The sequence below is a fragment of the Uranotaenia lowii genome, chromosome 1 (assembly GCF_029784155.1).
Source record: "Uranotaenia lowii strain MFRU-FL chromosome 1, ASM2978415v1, whole genome shotgun sequence".
Classification (NCBI taxonomy): Eukaryota; Metazoa; Arthropoda; class Insecta; order Diptera; family Culicidae; genus Uranotaenia; species Uranotaenia lowii.
The window spans coordinates 99082955-99101584 of NC_073691.1; the positions used below are offsets into that span (position 1 = coordinate 99082955).

The 18630-nt window shown below is 34.5% G+C and overlaps 1 protein-coding gene and 1 long non-coding RNA gene across 2 annotated transcripts in view; one reads left to right on the plus strand and one right to left on the minus strand.

Moving 5' to 3' along the window:
- The window catches only part of LOC129744939 (intermembrane lipid transfer protein Vps13-like), a 71376-nt gene extending 53004 nt beyond the window's left edge, over positions 1–18372 (minus strand). The window contains exons 1-2 of the mRNA XM_055737753.1: positions 18327–18372; positions 15767–15935 (exon numbers count right to left, since the gene is read on the minus strand). The gene's annotated coding sequence lies outside the window, so the exon portion shown is untranslated. The remainder of the gene's footprint in view (positions 1–15766; positions 15936–18326) is intronic.
- LOC129744958 (uncharacterized) lies at positions 3084–3931 on the plus strand. The gene is made up of 3 exons (XR_008737046.1): positions 3084–3186; positions 3270–3466; positions 3624–3931. It is a non-coding gene; the product is annotated as an uncharacterized LOC129744958 (long non-coding RNA).
- Positions 18373–18630: the final 258 nt, after the last annotated feature.

An 18630-nucleotide genomic window follows, 5' to 3' on the forward strand; every position in this document is an offset into this window, starting at 1 on the left:
AATAATAAGTCGGAAAAGGCAGTCAAAATAAGTGTATTGAAAAAACCATTAGAATACAAAAAAATGGTGTGTTGAGGACAGCTAAAAGTACAATTTTGTTCGTAGGAATGATTGAGCATGAAAAAGCGTACCCTTAGGAAGCTTACTGATTGGAAGGAAAGTTGAAAAAAAAACACTAGAAGTTATATGAACAATTTCCTTAACTGAAAATGGAAAATTCGTGTCAGAAGGGTGACCATTCAATATGTTTTTGGATAAAAAAATTGGAAAAACGTTTGGTTAAATGAAGAATGGATAATTGCTTCCATCGAAAAAAGAACACTTGACAAATTACATGAAATAAGCAAAAGAAAAAGTGTCCAACAGATTCAATCCTCTTTACGTGTAGAAAAATAACCATCATTAAAGAAATCTTAGAACAATATAATCTTATATGACAACTGCATCTTCAACCAATAGTTCATAACGCTGAAAAAAACGATTGAAATGATTGGAAGGCATACGATGGTATATCACCAATGATTGCTTTAATAATTATTCGATATTCGAAGCTTCAATTAAAAAAACTTACTAAACTAAAACGCTAAATGAAAATGAGTGTTAAATTTATTATGATTAGTTGCAAAAGAACTGAGCGCAAATGTTAAAATTGCATTTGTCATTTTTTCTGTTATATGAGAGCAGAACAATTAGTATTGTTGAATACCATACATACAGAGTATAAATTTTTTGCTTTGAAATATGAACATTTGAATTCTATTTGAAATGCACGGTACCTTTCTTGATAGTGAAAAAAATTTGGAACAAATGGCAAAATTATAAGTTTGAATAGAAAGTATTTTACGATTGAATATTTTGTTGAAAAAATTCTTCGTTTCTATGTTCTAGGTGTAAAATTTTGGTAGGAAAAAAATGAGCGTTTAACTAACGTTTATGGCAGCTCTGTTTCAATGGGATACTGATGTATAAGACCGAATCAGCTCGCTTAATATAAGGGGAGAGAAAGGAAAGAAAAGTATCGAATCCCCGTCGCTTCCTCCTGAACGCTCACTTACACAAAGTCGCTAAAACGCAGTCGTCCGTCATTCGTCACACAGTGAATCGAAGCGAATCGTGTAATGCCCACCTCTGTGAGCAGAGAGCCATGCAAAGTAAAGAGAGATCATAGACTATGATGGAATGGAATGGCTGTCGAGATTAGGCGACGGGTTTGAATTGGAGCGAGTGAGATGCGTATATAAATTTCACCTAACCTTTAATGGGCGATGGGCGCGCTCGCAAACCGGGTATACGATTTCTCGTGTGTTAAACAGAGAAAGCAATAGCCTTCACTCCGATTAGCTGTCATTCTTATGGAAATCTGTGTAAGAGTAAAGAGCAAGCTTTATTCTTTTTAGCGGGCCCAATCCCAATGGATTTTGTGGGCTTTTGTTGAGGAGTGCAAAGAAAGCTTTTAGCCTGACTGAAGTACAGGTTGGTCGGATTAAATATGAATCGATTCTTGAGCACGAAAAACCATTATATATTTTTAACAAGGCTAGTTGCATAGAGGGGAGAACATATTAGCCGAATAATTGAGATATTTGAACAATATCACATATAACGCTTAACAGCTAATCATCCATTTGAGGGGGTTGCTGGAAAATAAGAAAATCAATTCATCCCAGTTTCATCAAATAAGTTGGAAAAATTCAGCTCTTGACACATCTTTAGCTGATTGGCAATATTTAATAAATAATACATATAAAGCTGTTATGTTGCTAAGATGTATTTAAACTGGTTCAGAAAGGCATTTACCCCGTGCCCATGGTTGTTTTACTGTTTTGACTTTCATACAAATAATCGAGTGCCGAATAGATTTCATATTTCTATAAATTTTATATGAAGCATTAAATCTATAAAGCTAAGAGGCGTAGTTTTGTTGTAGGGTTAAGTGATCCTAAGTATGAATAACCATTCTCTTTCATTCTGAAACTCTAAATATAATAAATAATCAAATGCAAACTCCGAAAGAATATGTCAATACTTTCGTTGGTGCAAATCCCTAGCTTGCAATGTGATATATCAAAATAAAACACGTAATCCATCGAATTAATATTCGAATAAACTAAACGCTGAAATTAATGGCCGTGATACGACCCTCGTGGAAATAAACTTAAAAAAAATAGTTTTTGGGAAATTAAAATTAAATTTATCAAAACACGCGTTTTAAGACAAGATTAACAAACTTTCAGGGCAATTTTTCCGGCTGGAAATAGGCCAGTAACAGCTAATGAAAGTTGCGAATGACATTGCTGTTTACAATAATGGTGTTTATGGTGTTAAACTCTTTTTGAAAAATAAACAGATCATATAGAAGCTCATGTTTATTGTAGGATGTCAAACGCAGAAACAAAAATCCAATCCTGTTAAAAAAAAAAAACGATGAAGATTTTTTTCTCGAATTTCAATTAAAGTTGAGCAGGACACAACATTTTGAACAAAAAACATTGTATTTTTTATATTTATCTCGTTTTCTTCCGAGAGGAAGGGACATGTGTGGGACGCCAATGGATGAATGAGTACATAAGCACATTCTCTCAGGGTAGGCGTAAGTATCTCTCGCATCAAGGATTCCACAGTCCGCCAGCCAAGCTGCTACGTCATCTCAGTTACGGATTATATCCTGGTGGGTGATCTCGTGTGGCTAACGGAGATGCACAGGTGTCAGTCCTTTTTGGAAAGGGAGCCCAGCAAACAATTCCCAGAATATATTCTGATACTCAGCAAGTCGTTTCATAGAGGTGTTACAACCCGAATAGCAAAGACCGTGGTACTAATTATAACCGAACAATGATATTCAATATAACAATAAACTCCATCGTTATTTCTCAATATTTATCAAACGCTTTTTATTTTGAAATCACCATAATATTTAAAGTCACCGTGAAGTTTATCGTTAATTTAAAATATTTCATAGTTGTCGGAAATACCAGAAGCACGGTATCACAATAATTTTCCTGTGATTTTTTATTGTTACTGTGTACTTCATGGTAAAATTGAGATCCAAACCAAAACGAACGTTGGTAAACTTTTGATTTTTCTACCTATTCTCAATTTATCGTGTAGAGCTTTAGTTTTTAATTCGCGACATTTTTTAAACTAAACAAACAATTTTCTCTGCAGGCAAAGGGCCCTTCAGGGATGGTGAGTATACCTTTTTAAAGTAATTGTGTTTTTAAGGAACCGTATTTGGCACATAAGTATCTATATTAAATTTATTTTTATAGGTGCCCTTCCACGGCTCCGGCAAAAAGCAATTGCTTGATGCTTGTGCTGATGGCAAAATTACCACCCGATCGGCGGAAATGGCAGTGGAAAACAAGCCGTCGGAAAGGTGCTGTGACCCTCAATACACGAGGAGGAAGATCACTGGAAAATGATCCGCAACAAGCGGTTGATATCGCGGAGTCCGGGAGGATCTGTCGTAAGTATTCTTTTAAGTTTTTTCTAATCGGAGCAAGCAAAAATGCTACATAAATACTTGGTACCGTGCGAATGAAATTACGCTCGAAATCCATTTTCTTAGAATAGTTTCGATTTCCCCGTTTTATCATATCATTCGTTTTCTATTTCTTTTTAAGGTCTGGCGGATTTGGTGTATGCTTCTGGTCATCCATGGCGTCCACGAATTTTGGCATCACGCACCACTCGCAGCAGGTCGGTCGGAGCTGCTCTCAAAGCCAATCGGGAAACCATCAGCTACCCGACACCGTCGTCATGAACGAGCTTAAGCCTCGGGAATTGGCCTGAAAATAAATACTACAGCAGGCGAAGCCCGGATTCCGATCGAGGTGCAAGCTTTTTAAAAATTGTGAAAAATAGCTTTGTGAAAATTTGTGGTAAGGAAGAAAATGTGAAAATGAAAGTGTACAACATTAATAAAATGTGTTCTTTTGAATAAGTGCGTTTTTTTAATAAGTGAATTGCTATAGAAATTAATCAGTTTGTTAAAGTTATTCCTTGTTTTAGGGAATATTATTCTTGATTGATCGTGTTTTGTAGTAAACGTGTGCCAAGTTTATTAAAAGCACGACTAAAGAAGTATAATATTCCTCAAAACAAGGAATAACTTTAACAAACTGATTAATTTTGATTGAATTATTTCTAAAAAAAAAAACAATAAAATATCATGAAAATATCGTGATTTCCATCATTGTCGAAACGATGAAAATACAATCAAATACAATAAATTTCACGGTTCCCATTAGAAAAACCGGAAGCTGTAATAACCATGAACTAAATTGTTTTGTGATTTCAAATGTATGAAAAAAAGTTGATTTTTTCATGGTTAAGTTGCTTAACAACCCCCTTTTTTCATGGTAATTTTTGCCAAAACTATGAATTTCATTGTCAAAAACGTTGAATTTCACAGTACATTCAAGGTTTCAGAACCATGATATATTTTGTATGTACCATTTTATACATGGTAGAGTGAAAATGAAAATCATGGTTTTTTCACCTTACTTTTCTATTCGGGAAGTGTAGTCACAGAAAAGTATAAACAAAGAAATGCCTAGAGAAAGAGAAGCAATTTTCTGCTATCGAATATTTTCTTATCAATCAAAAACTTGTCATGTACGGATTTATATTTTAGACACTGTTAATGAACTCTGAAAATAACTCATACTAATGAGATCTCTCACGATCCGATCGAACGACGATTGTGATCGATGTCGAAATAAAATATCATTCTAATCATACCCGTGGTACGTAGCGAAAGCCTTATAAATGCGTGTTTTAAAGTCCTATTTCTTGATTTGATATAACGTTTCAAAAGTTAAATCGTGTGATAAAGGATATACATTACAGCGCTGACTGAAGAATATTGAGAAAGTATTTAACATTTGTATTTATCATATTTCTGTTAAGTATCGCAGAGCTGGTGTAATTACTTCACTGGAACCGGTATGAAATTTCTTTACTTGTGAATATAAATTTATGGCGGAAATTTTGTGTTTTTATACTCACATTTCAGTGTAAAGTTAAATTTCAAATTGACAAAAAAGTTTGAAAAACAGCTACCTTTGAAAATCCGTAAAAAATCTTTGTTTCGTATTTTGAAAATATTGAGAAATTTGCCAAAAAACCTCAACTTTCCAATTCTTTTTTCAAAATTTATCTGGTGTGACTCAACAGTTTTGACGGTTCATTGATTGAAAAGTATGGTTCTTGCAACATTCAGCTTTTTGAACACTAAGTTTATAAAAATTTTTAAGCATTCTGTAGCTCTTCTACAGTCTTATTTCCGAAGCATGTTTTTTCGGATTTTTTTCAGACTTTGAATAACGGAAAGCTGAATTGTTGTAGCTGGATATTTGCAGAATCAAAACTGTGAGCGAGGGATACGTACCGCGCAAAAAAAAACTAATCCGCGTTAATTCCGCGAAAAACCAAGTTAATTTCGGAAAACCGCGGAAAAAAACCTTGCACGTACTAGGACCACAGGATTTGTGAAAAGGAATCTTAGGACCGGAATAAGGACCTGATTTTTGACGCCCAAATCCAAGATGGCGGCTTCAGCCTAAATTCAAAATGCTTTTAATGACTGAAAATTGCATAAAACCCCCAAAATGTGGGTATTAGGTGAAAGGAATCAATTAGTAAAAGTCGAATTTTGCAGTCTGACGCTATGAATCGCCATCTTAAAATCCAATACGGCGGCTTCCACTCAACTTTAAAATATTTCAAATGACTGAAAATCGCAAGAAAAAACATCTACCAAAACTATGACAAAAATATTACAAAATTATTAAAAAAAATTAAAATATTATAACAACAAAAATTACGAAACTCTGACAAAACTTTGATAAAAAATATGGTAAAGGTGATAAAAATATTATATAAATTAGAGAAAAATATACCAAATCTATGATAAACTTGACTGTTAAAATGGCGAAGCCATGACTAAATTTAAAAAAAAATCTGACAAAAATTAATAAAAATTTACTAAAAAATAACAAAAAATTAATAATAATGCCAAAACCCGAAACAAAAGCTTTGGCAAATATTTGACAACATTATGGATAATATGAGAAATTAAATTAAAAATATGACAAATATAATAACTAATAAAAAATTACAAATATGACAAAAATTTGTAATAAAATAACATAAATCTTTCAATACTATGACAAAAATCTTACAAATGTGTTAAAAATATATGTAACAAAGCTATTAAAAAAATATAATAGAAATATAACAAAACTATGATAAAAAAAAACAAAATTATGACAAACAATTGACAATGGTTGTTATAGTACTGCCAGGTTTTTGTCATTTTATTTTAATTTTTGTCATTATTTTGTCATGTATTCATTTGTCGTATTTTTGTCATAGTTCTGTCAGATTTTTTGTTCATTTGATTGTAAGTTTCTTTTGATAGTTTTGTCTTTTTTTCCGTTCGATTATATATAGTCGTTTTACCATCTTCTCTTCATACTGAATGTCTTATCCGGTACAACTGTATTCGATGATTACTCTTGTATTTGAACTCACGGACATTGGCTTAGGAGGGAACTAACTTGCCAACTAAGTTAGACATATCACAAGCCCATAGATTTGTCTAGATTTTGTCATATTTTGTCATTTTTTTTTGTCATATGCCATATATTTGTAACATATTCATCATTTTATGTTCGGATTTGTCATGTTTTTTGTTGAAATTTTGTTATTTTAATGTCGTATTTATCATCATTTTGTCATTTTTCTTACATACATGTATATTTGAAAGTATTTTGTTATATTTTTATTTCATTCTTCATAATTTTGTCAGATTTTTGCCATTATTTTGTCAAATTTTTCCATATTTTTACCACCTTTGTAATAATTTTTTTTATAGTTTTATATATGTTTGTCAGATGTTTCTGATTTTATTGTAAATTTTTTGTTATTATTTTGTCATTTTTGTAAATTTGTTGTCAAATATTTGTCCTTATATAAGTTCTGTCAGGTCATTTTATGGTCAAATTTTGATTATAATTTTGTCATATATTTTTTCTCATTTGTCTTGTCATAGTTTTGCAGTTTTTGTGATTTTTTTTTCTTATATTTTTGTCTAATTGTGTTATATCTGTCATATTTTTGGCATAATTTTTTTTACTACATTTGTCGTGTTTTATTCAAAATTTTGTCATTTATCTCTTTTTTGTTTGTCATATTTTTGTCATATTTTTAATTTTAGTAATATTTTTAATATTTTTCCACACTTTTGTTATATTTTTGACAATATAACTTTCTTTTTATAACACTTGTCATATTTTTGTTTATTTGTTTCAGTGCTTTTTTGCAGTTTTCTCAAAAATTTTGTTAAATTTTTGTCAGTCATTTTTTATCTATTTTTTGATCCCTTTTACTCATTTCTTATATTTTGGATGGATCATGCGATTTTCACTTATTAACTGCATTTTGAATAGAGCGGAAACCGCCATCTTTTATTTCAAAATGGCGTCGGACAGCCAAATTCGACTTCTTACTTATTGAGTACTTTCATCCAATACCCATATTGTGGGAGTTTCATGTGCTTTTCAGACACTTCCAGCATTTTAAAGTTGAGTGGAAGCGGCCATATTGGATTTCAAGATGGCGTCGTATAGCAAACTCCAACTTCTATCCGTTAAGCCCCTTCACCCTATACACATATTGTGGGACTTTCATGCCACCGATCGTTTATTGCCAGTTAGAATTTGTTTCAATTGAAAAAGACTGAAACCGCGTTTTTTTCGAAAATCCGCGCTAAAAAACCGTGCATTTTTCATTACCAACACAGAAACGGCTATGATAATTAAATAAATAAACTGTTGAAAAAGATTTTTTAGATAAATCATTTTACGATAAAAAATATCCGAGATAATATTTTCAGTGTATGTCCGGATGAACAGGATGAACTCGCGCGATCCAGCCGGGTCTTCGCATGAAAATTCGCTTGCACTGTGGCCGGTCGATGTTTTTTTCAACGTGTTTCAATGAGAAGCGGTTTGCCGCGCGAATTGGAAATTCGCTTCGCACTTCGCTTCGCGCTCACTGTGAATTCGACCTTAGGGCAGAAACACAGTGCACGCGAGCGAGCGAGCGAGCGATTCGCGCGAAGAATCGCACCTCATTTGAACACGTTGAAAACTGTGAGACCGTTCACAGTGCAAGCGACGCGATTCGTACTATCGCGCGAAATACCATTCGGAAAATTATCCGTCGCAGCAGTCGCATGAATACTTTGTTTTGGTTCACCCAAACTTCATCTGAACCTGCACTGAGATTATTTCTCGGCAGTTTTATTTGAAAATATATCGCGTTATTTTTAAATAAAAAACGATTTTCCTCGACTAACTTTTTAAATAAATTCGAAGCAGAGGTCAATTTCAATTATGACAAAGTTTTTGCAGCATATACACTCAGAAATAAATAAAATATCAAACAGTTATATTTTAGGTATTTTCACATATCTCCCTCTTTACGCACACGGATATTTCTCATGGTGTAATTACTGGGATATTTCTCACTGGGAAATATTTCTGCGATTAAAATTTATGCATTGAGAAATGTTATGGAACGACATCTGGTGGTCAGAAATAAAAGTTTGAGCCGTAACGTAAAGGCAAACGCTTAAAGCAGAAATAAACAGAAAAACCAAACGAAAATCGTTTGATTTTCGTCCATGTTCTATGGTCAATGTGCATAATTGACCATAGCATAAAAACATGTGCATTTCGCTGGTAATATTACATGCTGCAATTGAGTCCATCCTTTTTAAATACGATTCAGATAAATATTTAAAGAGAATGGAATCTGCATGCAGTCAAGTTGAAAGGCATTTAGCAACTGAAGAATCTAGCATGTGCTCATACCCGTTTAGTTGGGACTCAAACGCACAAAGCGTTTGTTTGAACAAAATAATATATAATTTCTCGGTTATTAAATTTTATGCATTGGATCATTACACGCCAAGAAATTATTCGGATGCATAAATTTAAATATCTGAAATAGTTATTTTTTAATATTTCTGGATATTAATGTCAGAGAAATATCGGAGTTATTGAAATATAATAATTTTCATATTTTTTTCATTTCTGAGTGTACCTGTCATTTGTCCAGTATATGGACGAAATCGTGACCAGCAAATTCTGAAGAGAAATTCGTATTATTTTGCGGCACGGTGAATTTGTGCTCTTTGTGCTGTAAAAACACATTACTTCGGGGGAAAATTTAAACATTGTGAATTTATTTTTTTCGCCAAGCTGCATAAGATGCATATTCCATATACCGGCGCGCGTTTTTTTCTCTAATTATTTAAAACCTTTGGAGATTCCGGTGACAAATTGCGTGGTCATCAGGTCTCGCACGATCCAAATTTTTTTTATTCCATTTTTAATTGCTTGAATAATTTAAGAACGTGAAGTATTGATGCCAAAATAAATAAGATGGTTTATAAAAAATAATTTTCTTCGAAGAACAAATGCTCCTTTTCTTTAAGAACAAATAAAATAACTCCTAGAGAAATTGATATATGGATATTGTTTTAAATATTAAAAACAAGAGTAGATTAGTTGAAAAATATTTAAAGTACTAGCTGCAAAAATAGTTATTTATCATTTCCCTTCATCTTAAATTACTATAATCATGATTATACAGTTCAAAATATGTCGACTGAAAAAGAAATACAGCTGCCAGATCAAAATCAGTTGCTTGGACTCACAGTGAAAACTCCTAGAAAGATTTATAGCATCCTAAGGGCATCTGTATTCGTGGTCTATTCTTGAGGTCTAATTTATACAAGAATTGAACCAAAGAAATAAGATCCGATCCAATGAAAAAACTGGCAACTGCACTCGTGTTCCATTAACTGTCAAACGGTTTAGAACTGCGTCAAATTGGATCCAAATCTCATCAGTTTTGGATCAATCCTTATACCAGCTCTAAAAAAAGTTGAGTTGAAACTGGTATAAACGATCACCAAAGCAGTTGCTCGGGTCGGAATTTGGGTCTAAACCGGCTGCTTGGACCACGGATACAGGTGCTCTAACATCTGTAACCAAAGAAAACACTCAACTGCTGAGCACAGAACATTTATATCAAGAAAAAGGTAAATTTTACTTGTTCAATCTGTAACATGAGCAAGGATTAAATAATAAATATGACTCTAGAACAAATTTATCTTACATTAAAGTGCTTTTGAAATAAAATCTTAGGTGCTTATTCTGCGAGTCACGTGACGTGGATTTGTTGGGTCAACATGATTTTACGTCAGTGAAAGTAGCCGGCGCTGATAGCGATGAAAACTCCGGTTTGTGGATTCGGCAATAAAAATAATTGAATGGTTTTATGACGCTGTTAAAAATTTTAATTGTATGTCACATACGAATTATTTCATAATGATTTAAACAAAAATAACCTCTTAAAAATTATTCTTTCAATTCCCTATAAATTGATTTAAAATTAAATATTATTTTCTTTCCTATCCATGAAGTTTTTTCTCAGTGTAAATCGCATCCCGTTCGTCGCGTGCACTGCACACTCATTTGGGGCAACCCCTTATAGTGTAGTTTTGATGCGTTATCGAATAAGACTGGGTTAACTCCTTTTTCGTGTACAGCCCCTGTACCCTTTTTTCGGGTACATAGGCTTTTCCCTGATGTCGGGTCAAATTTACACATCATTTCAAACGCTTGCTCCCGGTGGAGATGTGAGCAGATACTTGAATGATATGAAATATTGCATGCAAGAATAATAAAATAGAAAGCAAGTCAGATTCACCAAATTCAAATTATTTATTATTAAATATAAGAAAATTTATACATTTTGGCGCACAAACAGCGGGCAAAGGAATGCAGGGATCTGAAAGAAATTGAAACTGATTAGTAATGATATTTTTTTTCTCGGGAGATTTAATTTTTTCTTAACTTATTGGTCTCTCTGATTAGTTGAGAATAATTGAATAGAATTTTAGGAATATTAAAGTATTTTACAAATAAACTGACCTTAATTATTTGAGGACGAAATTAGCTTTTGCTGCAATGATGATCTGTCCACTTTTTTTTGAAAATAATGTCCGCAGGTTGCAGTAGGAATGCCCGAATGTTCGGCCGCATCGTTTTCTTCAGACCTGCAAAACAATAACGATAAATATTTTACTATTTTCAATAAACAATTTGTATGTGAAGATATTGAAATACTTACTGCAATCTATCGCGCCTAATTTGTTTCATCGACCGTTTTCACTTCTCGGATGACTGACGAAATTCTGACAAGATCAAAGACTACACGTTTTTAAGCGTACTCATGCTTTACCAAAAACATGTGTAATATTGACCCTTCAAAATGACCCATTATTTGACAGATAATGGACGTTCCCAATAACGGGTCAATTCTACAAGTTTTAGGGGTTCCGCAAAATGAGTGTGTGTGAACGATCCTGAAAAATGTTCGCGCGAAATTCATTTCAGGTTCATTCAAAAATCGCTCGCTCGCTCGCTCGCGCGCACTGTGTTTCTGCCCTCACGGAAAAAAATTACATGGGGTTTTCAAATACAGCGTCATGATAATTTTACTACGTCCACGATTTAGTATTTTCAACCATGATTTAGTATTTTCCACCACAAATCTGGGCAAAAATACTATGACATAGTATTTTCTACTATGGTAACTTTGACAGCTCATAGTATTTTTGTCTTGTCTTAATTACCATGCGCATGATATTTTGATATTGCACGATTCGTGTTCCTGAAATTACTATGCGCATGGTAATGTTGACACATCGTCACTTGTGTTGTCGAAAATACTATGCTCATGTATGATTATGTTTTTTTCATAGTAATTTTATTATGTTTTTCATTTGAGTGTATTTTGTTTTGTTTCCGAGTCATCCCGCTGCAAATTGGAACGCGAAATTAAACATCTTCGCGAGATCGTCGATAAAGTGGCCAATTTGAAATCATCCGTCGCTGATCAAATTGTAGTTTTTCGGTCAACTTCGATATGTGTTGTCTGCCTGGGAAATGGCCTTCAACACTGATGCAACCGACCGGCTCTGCTTCTGGAAAAGAATGAAACACCATCCCGCAGGTTTATAGAACGTTTCCGAATCGACGCACAGGGAACCAGCGGACAGCACATAAGTCTGGCCGGAAAATGCATTTTCCAAGTAAGTGAGTTTGTGTTCTTTTCATTTAGCCAGTTACTTTGAACAAAAAAAAAATTCTTTCAATCCTGTGTGTAAAATCGAAACACCGTTTTTTTTTGTTAATTTAGTGACGGCGAATGAATGGTGTTCTTTACGGAACGGGGCGCAGTATCAGGTGACATCAGTCGGGTCGAGAAATGCATTCCTTCAGGTGAGTAAATTGATTACTTTTCCGAATTTATCTACTGCTTAACTGTTTTGAACTTATCAAATGTTTTTCCGTTTCTTTTTTTATTTGTTCTAAATCAGGAAAGCTCTCTTCGATGCAAACCAAGTTCCCTGACCGTGGGAACCTACCTGTTTATTGGAAGATTGTCGCCTTCTGGATTGATGGCCTCGAGAGAACTGCCAAAACATCGCAAATCGATATAAAAAAAACCGTAAGTTCAACCATCGATAACTTTGATCTGCTAATTAATTGATTTTTCTTAAATTTTTTTTCAGAATTTTTCGATGAATCATCAAGGGGTGAATCGGTCCGGCGTGATAAATATCACTATTAAGTGATTTGATTATTGCATTGAAAAAAATTAAAAAAAAAATTGTTAAAAAATGAATATTATTTTATTTTATTATTTCTATCATGATACCATACTCCTTTCTACCATAAAGGATAATTATACAAAAATAGCACTTTTACAATGTACGATGTAAAAGAAATCTTGCTGTCATTGACAGTTTCAACATGTTTGCAGTCAAAATTACCATGCGCATCAAAAATAATGACATAGTAAAATTACCATGCGTGGAGTATTTTTAAGAACAAAACATTATTGACTCAAAAATATGGTTGCGTATTGTTCATTTAAACCACGGATCTAGTAATTTTACTATGCTTTTTTTTTGTGTGCTTAGACGAATCAGTCGGAAGTCACCATTTTTTAATCCATATCGAGTTAAGATCTACAAACCCACAAAAACAAAAATTTGTCTATAAACGAGCTCAAATCCTCAAAGACATAAGCAACTTGACACTAGACGAAATACCTAACACGACTGAACTTACAAACCAGTCAAATAAAATAATAAAAAGCAATAGAATCAGAGACAAGTTTAAACCAAAATACTGGTGGGACGATGAGGTGGAAGAAGCTTGGGTGCAGAAACAAAAAGCTCTTTCTGAATTCAACAAAATTTCGAACTTAACAAATTTACTAACTCTAAAGAAAAAATCGGCTTTCTTCCAACGCTTGAAAAAGGAAAACATGAGGAAAAACTTTAAGAATTTTGTTGAAGAGATCAACCCTCAAACTAACTCATCTCAATTGTGGCACAAAATTCGTGGCTTAACAGGTAGACGAAAATCTCAGAGGAACAAAGGAACAATGCCGTACAAGATAGCCCCCCATTAGCAAACGAATTTTTAAACCTCCATTTCGGTTCGAATGATCCCTACATGGAAGAATCTATTTGGCCACAACCTCCAACAACATACAATATCCTTAATCGTATGGAATGGTATTACATTCTTCAGAAAAAGAAATCCAGTGCTCCAGGAAACGACAGAATTACCTATGATATGCTGCGGCAACTGAAACCTGAGATAGTTGATGCCATTATCTATGATCTCAATCAGATGTGGAGACATGGTAACCTTTCACGCCAATTAAAAGAAATCAGGACCATCGCCATTCCAAAGCCGGGTCGAGATCAATCGACGGCAGCGGGTAACAGACCAATTTCATTAGTACCAACCCTAACAAAAATTTTAAATACTGCAGTCCACCGAAAACTACAAAATTACTTGGATTCTAAAAATATAATACCAGAGTTGTCCTTTGGTTTCCGAAAAGGACAGTCAACAATAACGTGTTGCACATACGTAACAAATTTAATCCAATCCAAAAAAAGGCAAGGCCTAATAACTGCTGCAATTTTTGTAGACTTGTCAAATGCCTTTAATGCAGTTCGAACTGCAGAATTGGAAAACCTAATGATCAATTTTAATATACCCTATGAACTTATTCGATGGGTCGGTGCATTCCTAAGAAACCGAATAATTTTCTTAAAATCGGGTGACCGTGATTTCCACAGAATAGTGAGTAACGGACTACCCCAAGGAGATGTCCTATCTCCAACTCTATTTAATATTTACACCATACCACTTCACCAAATCGATGTCGAAAATGTTAAACTTGTGCAATACGCTGATGATTTTATGATCTTAGTATCAGCAAAGAATGCGAGAATTGTTACCGAAAAGTCACAAGAATTTCTTCAACTTTTCGAAGAAAAAGCTCGAACATTAAATCTGGAAATCAACGCAAACAAAACAAAGGCTATGATTTTTAAGTGTACAAATGAAAGGATGAATTTATGTCTTCAAGGGACGCAAATTGAAATCGTCAGATCCCACAAATACCTCGGAATCGAACTAGACCGATCTCTTAGCTACCGACCCCAAATACTATCCTTAGATAGAAAAGTTAAAGACCGTTTGGACATGCTAAAAGTCATCTCAGGAATCAAAAGCGGAAGCAGTCCTGAAACTCTAACTTTGCTCTACAGAACTTTAGTACGTAGCACAATCGAATATGGCATCTCCATTTTTGGAAACGCGGCAAAAACTTATAAGGTACACCGGGGTAAGTGTGGACGCGGGGTAAGTGTGGACGGTGGCTATTAAAACAATACTGTGCACTATTTTCTCAAACTTTTAATGCCGAATGTTCGATTTACTTGTAATCTATCCAATAACTATGAAAAAGATACGAATCAGACAATAACGGATGTTTACAGCGACTTTTTTCGAATTTTCTATTTTCAACTACGATGTCGAGTTGAAGTGCATCTTTTTCAATTGCAAATTTCTCGTAAACTAGCTGGCTCTCGATGAAAACTCTACATTGAAACAATCCTTACATTCCAAACAACCAGTTAGGAAAAGAAACGGCGGTTAAAAATGAAGAAAAAAGAGTTTATTTACAAAAAAACTAAAATTTTGTCTCCAACCCCTGCCTGGGGTAAGTGTGGACGGCTTTAAAAAGACTTGATGTTTACACATTTTTTCAATTTTCTGTCCTTCATCCATCATGAATTGTGTTATTTAGCTATATTTAGCATTCGGAACGTGAAAAGTTGGGTAAAGTACTTGTTTGATCGGTGTTTTTGATAAAATCAGATCTCGTGTATTGCTACATAAATTACACACAATAATTATTGAAAGATGCCTTACTAATAGTATCATGAACTTTTTTCAAAATTTTGGACGGTTTGAGCAATAAAGTAACGTTTTCAACCAAGAAAAAAAAATTTTTTTGAAAATTTCCTGAGAAATCCAAGGGAAAATCTACCGTCCACACTTACCCCATAAAGCGGGGTAAGTGAAGACACCAGCAGTCCATAACAATTTACGTGATAACTTTTCTCGCTTTGCTTCTATCAAGCTCATCTCTTCAGCGTTTGTAAACAACATGTTCTGCATCACATAGAATGTAATTTTATCAAAATTGATCCACTGCTGATTTTTTAATGATTTTTTAAAGTTGAACTATACGAAAACCCGTCCACACTTACCCCGGTGTACCTTATAAAAAAATTGGAGGTACTTACGAACACATGTTGGAGGAAAATCACAGGCTGCACAAAATCTACACCCATCAACGCACTGGCTGCACTTGTAGGTGAAAGTCCACCCAAAATAAGAATCGAATACATTACATGCAGAGAAATAGTGAAACACATGGCAAACTGCACAGCTGTTCACAAACAATTGATGAACCTGCAAGAAGAAGATATCACTACCCAGCAAACCATTAAGCACTATTATAAGCCTCAGAAGAGACGAATAACAGCATTCCAGTGCCAATCAGATGTAAATAATGTTTACAAATGCCAATAGGCCATGTCACACTCGAATGTCAAACAAGCCTGATATAAGCTAAGAAGGCCGGTGAAAATGCCTTTAACGGGCTTTGTGGGTGGCATTTCCGAAAAAATGTAAACAAAAAATGATGAATGCAAAAAAAAAATAACAACGATCTTCTATCCAGCTGTCTATTCAGTCAGTGATAAGTTTGTGCCGGTTGAAAATTATTTTCGAAGAACGAAGGAAAAAAATACCTTCTAATAAACGGTTTGAGATGACTGCGAGCTCCTCTATCTGCTGCCTCCGGCGGACGACCGGTGAATCGCCCTTGAAGTTGTGGAAAATTCGCGGGGACCTTGAAGCAAGCACAAGGAAGGTACAATAGGATCCGCTCGAAGGAAATCTGCAGTGTTTGGACCCTGGACCCTGGACCCTGTCTCTGAGAGTACCGCGCAATTTGCCTTGAAGAAGCGCAGTTCTGAGTGATTTTGTGTTTTCAAAGTGAAATTTTCGTTATGACCTGTTATACCATAGTTGTCGAATTGTGATTATTTTAAGCTTTAAAATGCATGTTCTGTGTAAACCATGTTCATATTCTGTGTAAAATAATAAAAATTTCAAAACAACAACTGCCGGGTTTTTCTTTCTCCGTTGGCATTTAGAAGCATCAAGCTTAAGCTTCAGCTTAAGTATGGTAAATTTTTCAAGTTTGATACATGGCTGGGATGGTTCATGAAGCAAAGACGTTGACAAAATCGATATCAGGAGTTCGATTCCCCATTCCAACAGCAGTATTTCGTTCTAAAAAAAACAGCTGAGAAGGGAGAGCAGGGAAAGATAGAAAATGGAAAAAGCTCAAGGTGGGAAAAAGACAGAAAACGTAAACAACTTTTAATTTTTGTTTTTTTTTTTCATTCCAGTGGGTTGTACCCACTGGCAAAATATTTTGACATTTCCTCATAGGCCGTAAATCGGTCGAATTGCAGGCCAAACCTGGCTTTTAATCAGCCCTTGAGTGGAATTGAGAGCTCTTTAGCTCTGTCAGGCCTTTTCTATATCCAACTATAATGCCAACTAAGAGCCATTTATCAGGGCTTATTGCCCAAGCAACCAGAATTCCCTTAAAAAGGTTCCATAGAAGCTTAATCAGCTCTCGTTTGTGTCTGAAGAGAATGCTAATCAGCCCAAAATTTAAGTTCTTAAAGCTACTTTCAAGTTCGTTTAGGTGGCTGTAGAGAACGCTATTCAGCTTCTAAGAGAATGTCAAGAAACTTCTACGCGCCGAAAAAAAAATCCGAGTGACAGATTGCTCTGACAACCACATGTCAGATTGCTAGGTTGCCGGTCTATCATGGTCTATCTCATTGATTTTTATTATATTGTTTTGATTACAAAAGCTGCTTACACGCCTAGAGAATTGAACCGCTGCTCTCTAGGTTGCAATGAAACTCATCAGCCTCTCGACCAATCCATCAATAGCTAATTGCCACTGTAATGATTAGTATTTAAACTTAATGTCATTTGAGATGATTGAGTGGGTTGGTCAATAGAAGGTACCTTATTTCGTTCAAAGGACTTTCAGTACACAATATGAATCAAAACAAAAATTCGCATCATCAAAATTTATTCGAATATCTTATTTAACATTTATAAGAAAAATTCGAAAAAATCTTGAATTCCATTTGTAAATATCAGTACAGATATAAACAAAACAAATACCATGACAAAAAATTGACAGACATTTTTGACATGTCGCTTAGAATTCCCATATAGGTTCTTTAAAACACCTTCAAGTATCTTAATGGTGCGCCTTAGAATGTTACGCGAACGTTATCGACCTTCTTGAAAAACATTTATGACATGTCGCTTAGAATTCCGATATAGGTTCTTTAAAACACCTTCAAGTATCTTAATGGTGCGCTTTAGAATGTTACGCGAACGTTATCGACCTTCTTGAAAAACATTTTTGACATGTCGCTTAGATTTCCCATATAGGTTCTTTAAAACACCTTCAAGTATCATAATGGTGCGTTTTGGAATGTTACGCGAACGTTATCGACCTTCTTGAAAGAAGTTCCATTGAAAGCGCCTAGAAGTTCTGTTATCGATAGTTTAACCTTTCAAAGGGCGATGGAAGTTCCTGAGTAACTTTTACGCGACAAGAGTCACCTGAAGTTCCCGTAAAACATTTTTTCAGCCAAATGTGAACTTCGGAGTTCCATCTTTAAGTAAAAACGCGACTTTTGGTTGCTTGGGTGGTTACTTGGGTAGTAACAAACTTACGCTGATCGAAAAAACATTTACATCGTATCGCAACACTTTCGAGGCAGTTATACCTAGAGTCCAAACTAACTTTCCTGACGCAATTGACATCCAAACTGATATTAACAACTCAAAATTGGTGAAACGTAATAATGATACAAAGGTCTGGAAGCAGATGGTACTATTTGCTCAAAATTCGATTTATAAAAATCGTCCAGCCATATATACTGATGCATCGAAGATTGAAGAAAGATGTGGTATCGGAATCTATCTGTCCAACATCAATAATAGAACAAGTTTAAAGTTAGCAACAGAAACTAGCATTACAACTGCCGAAATGTTTGCG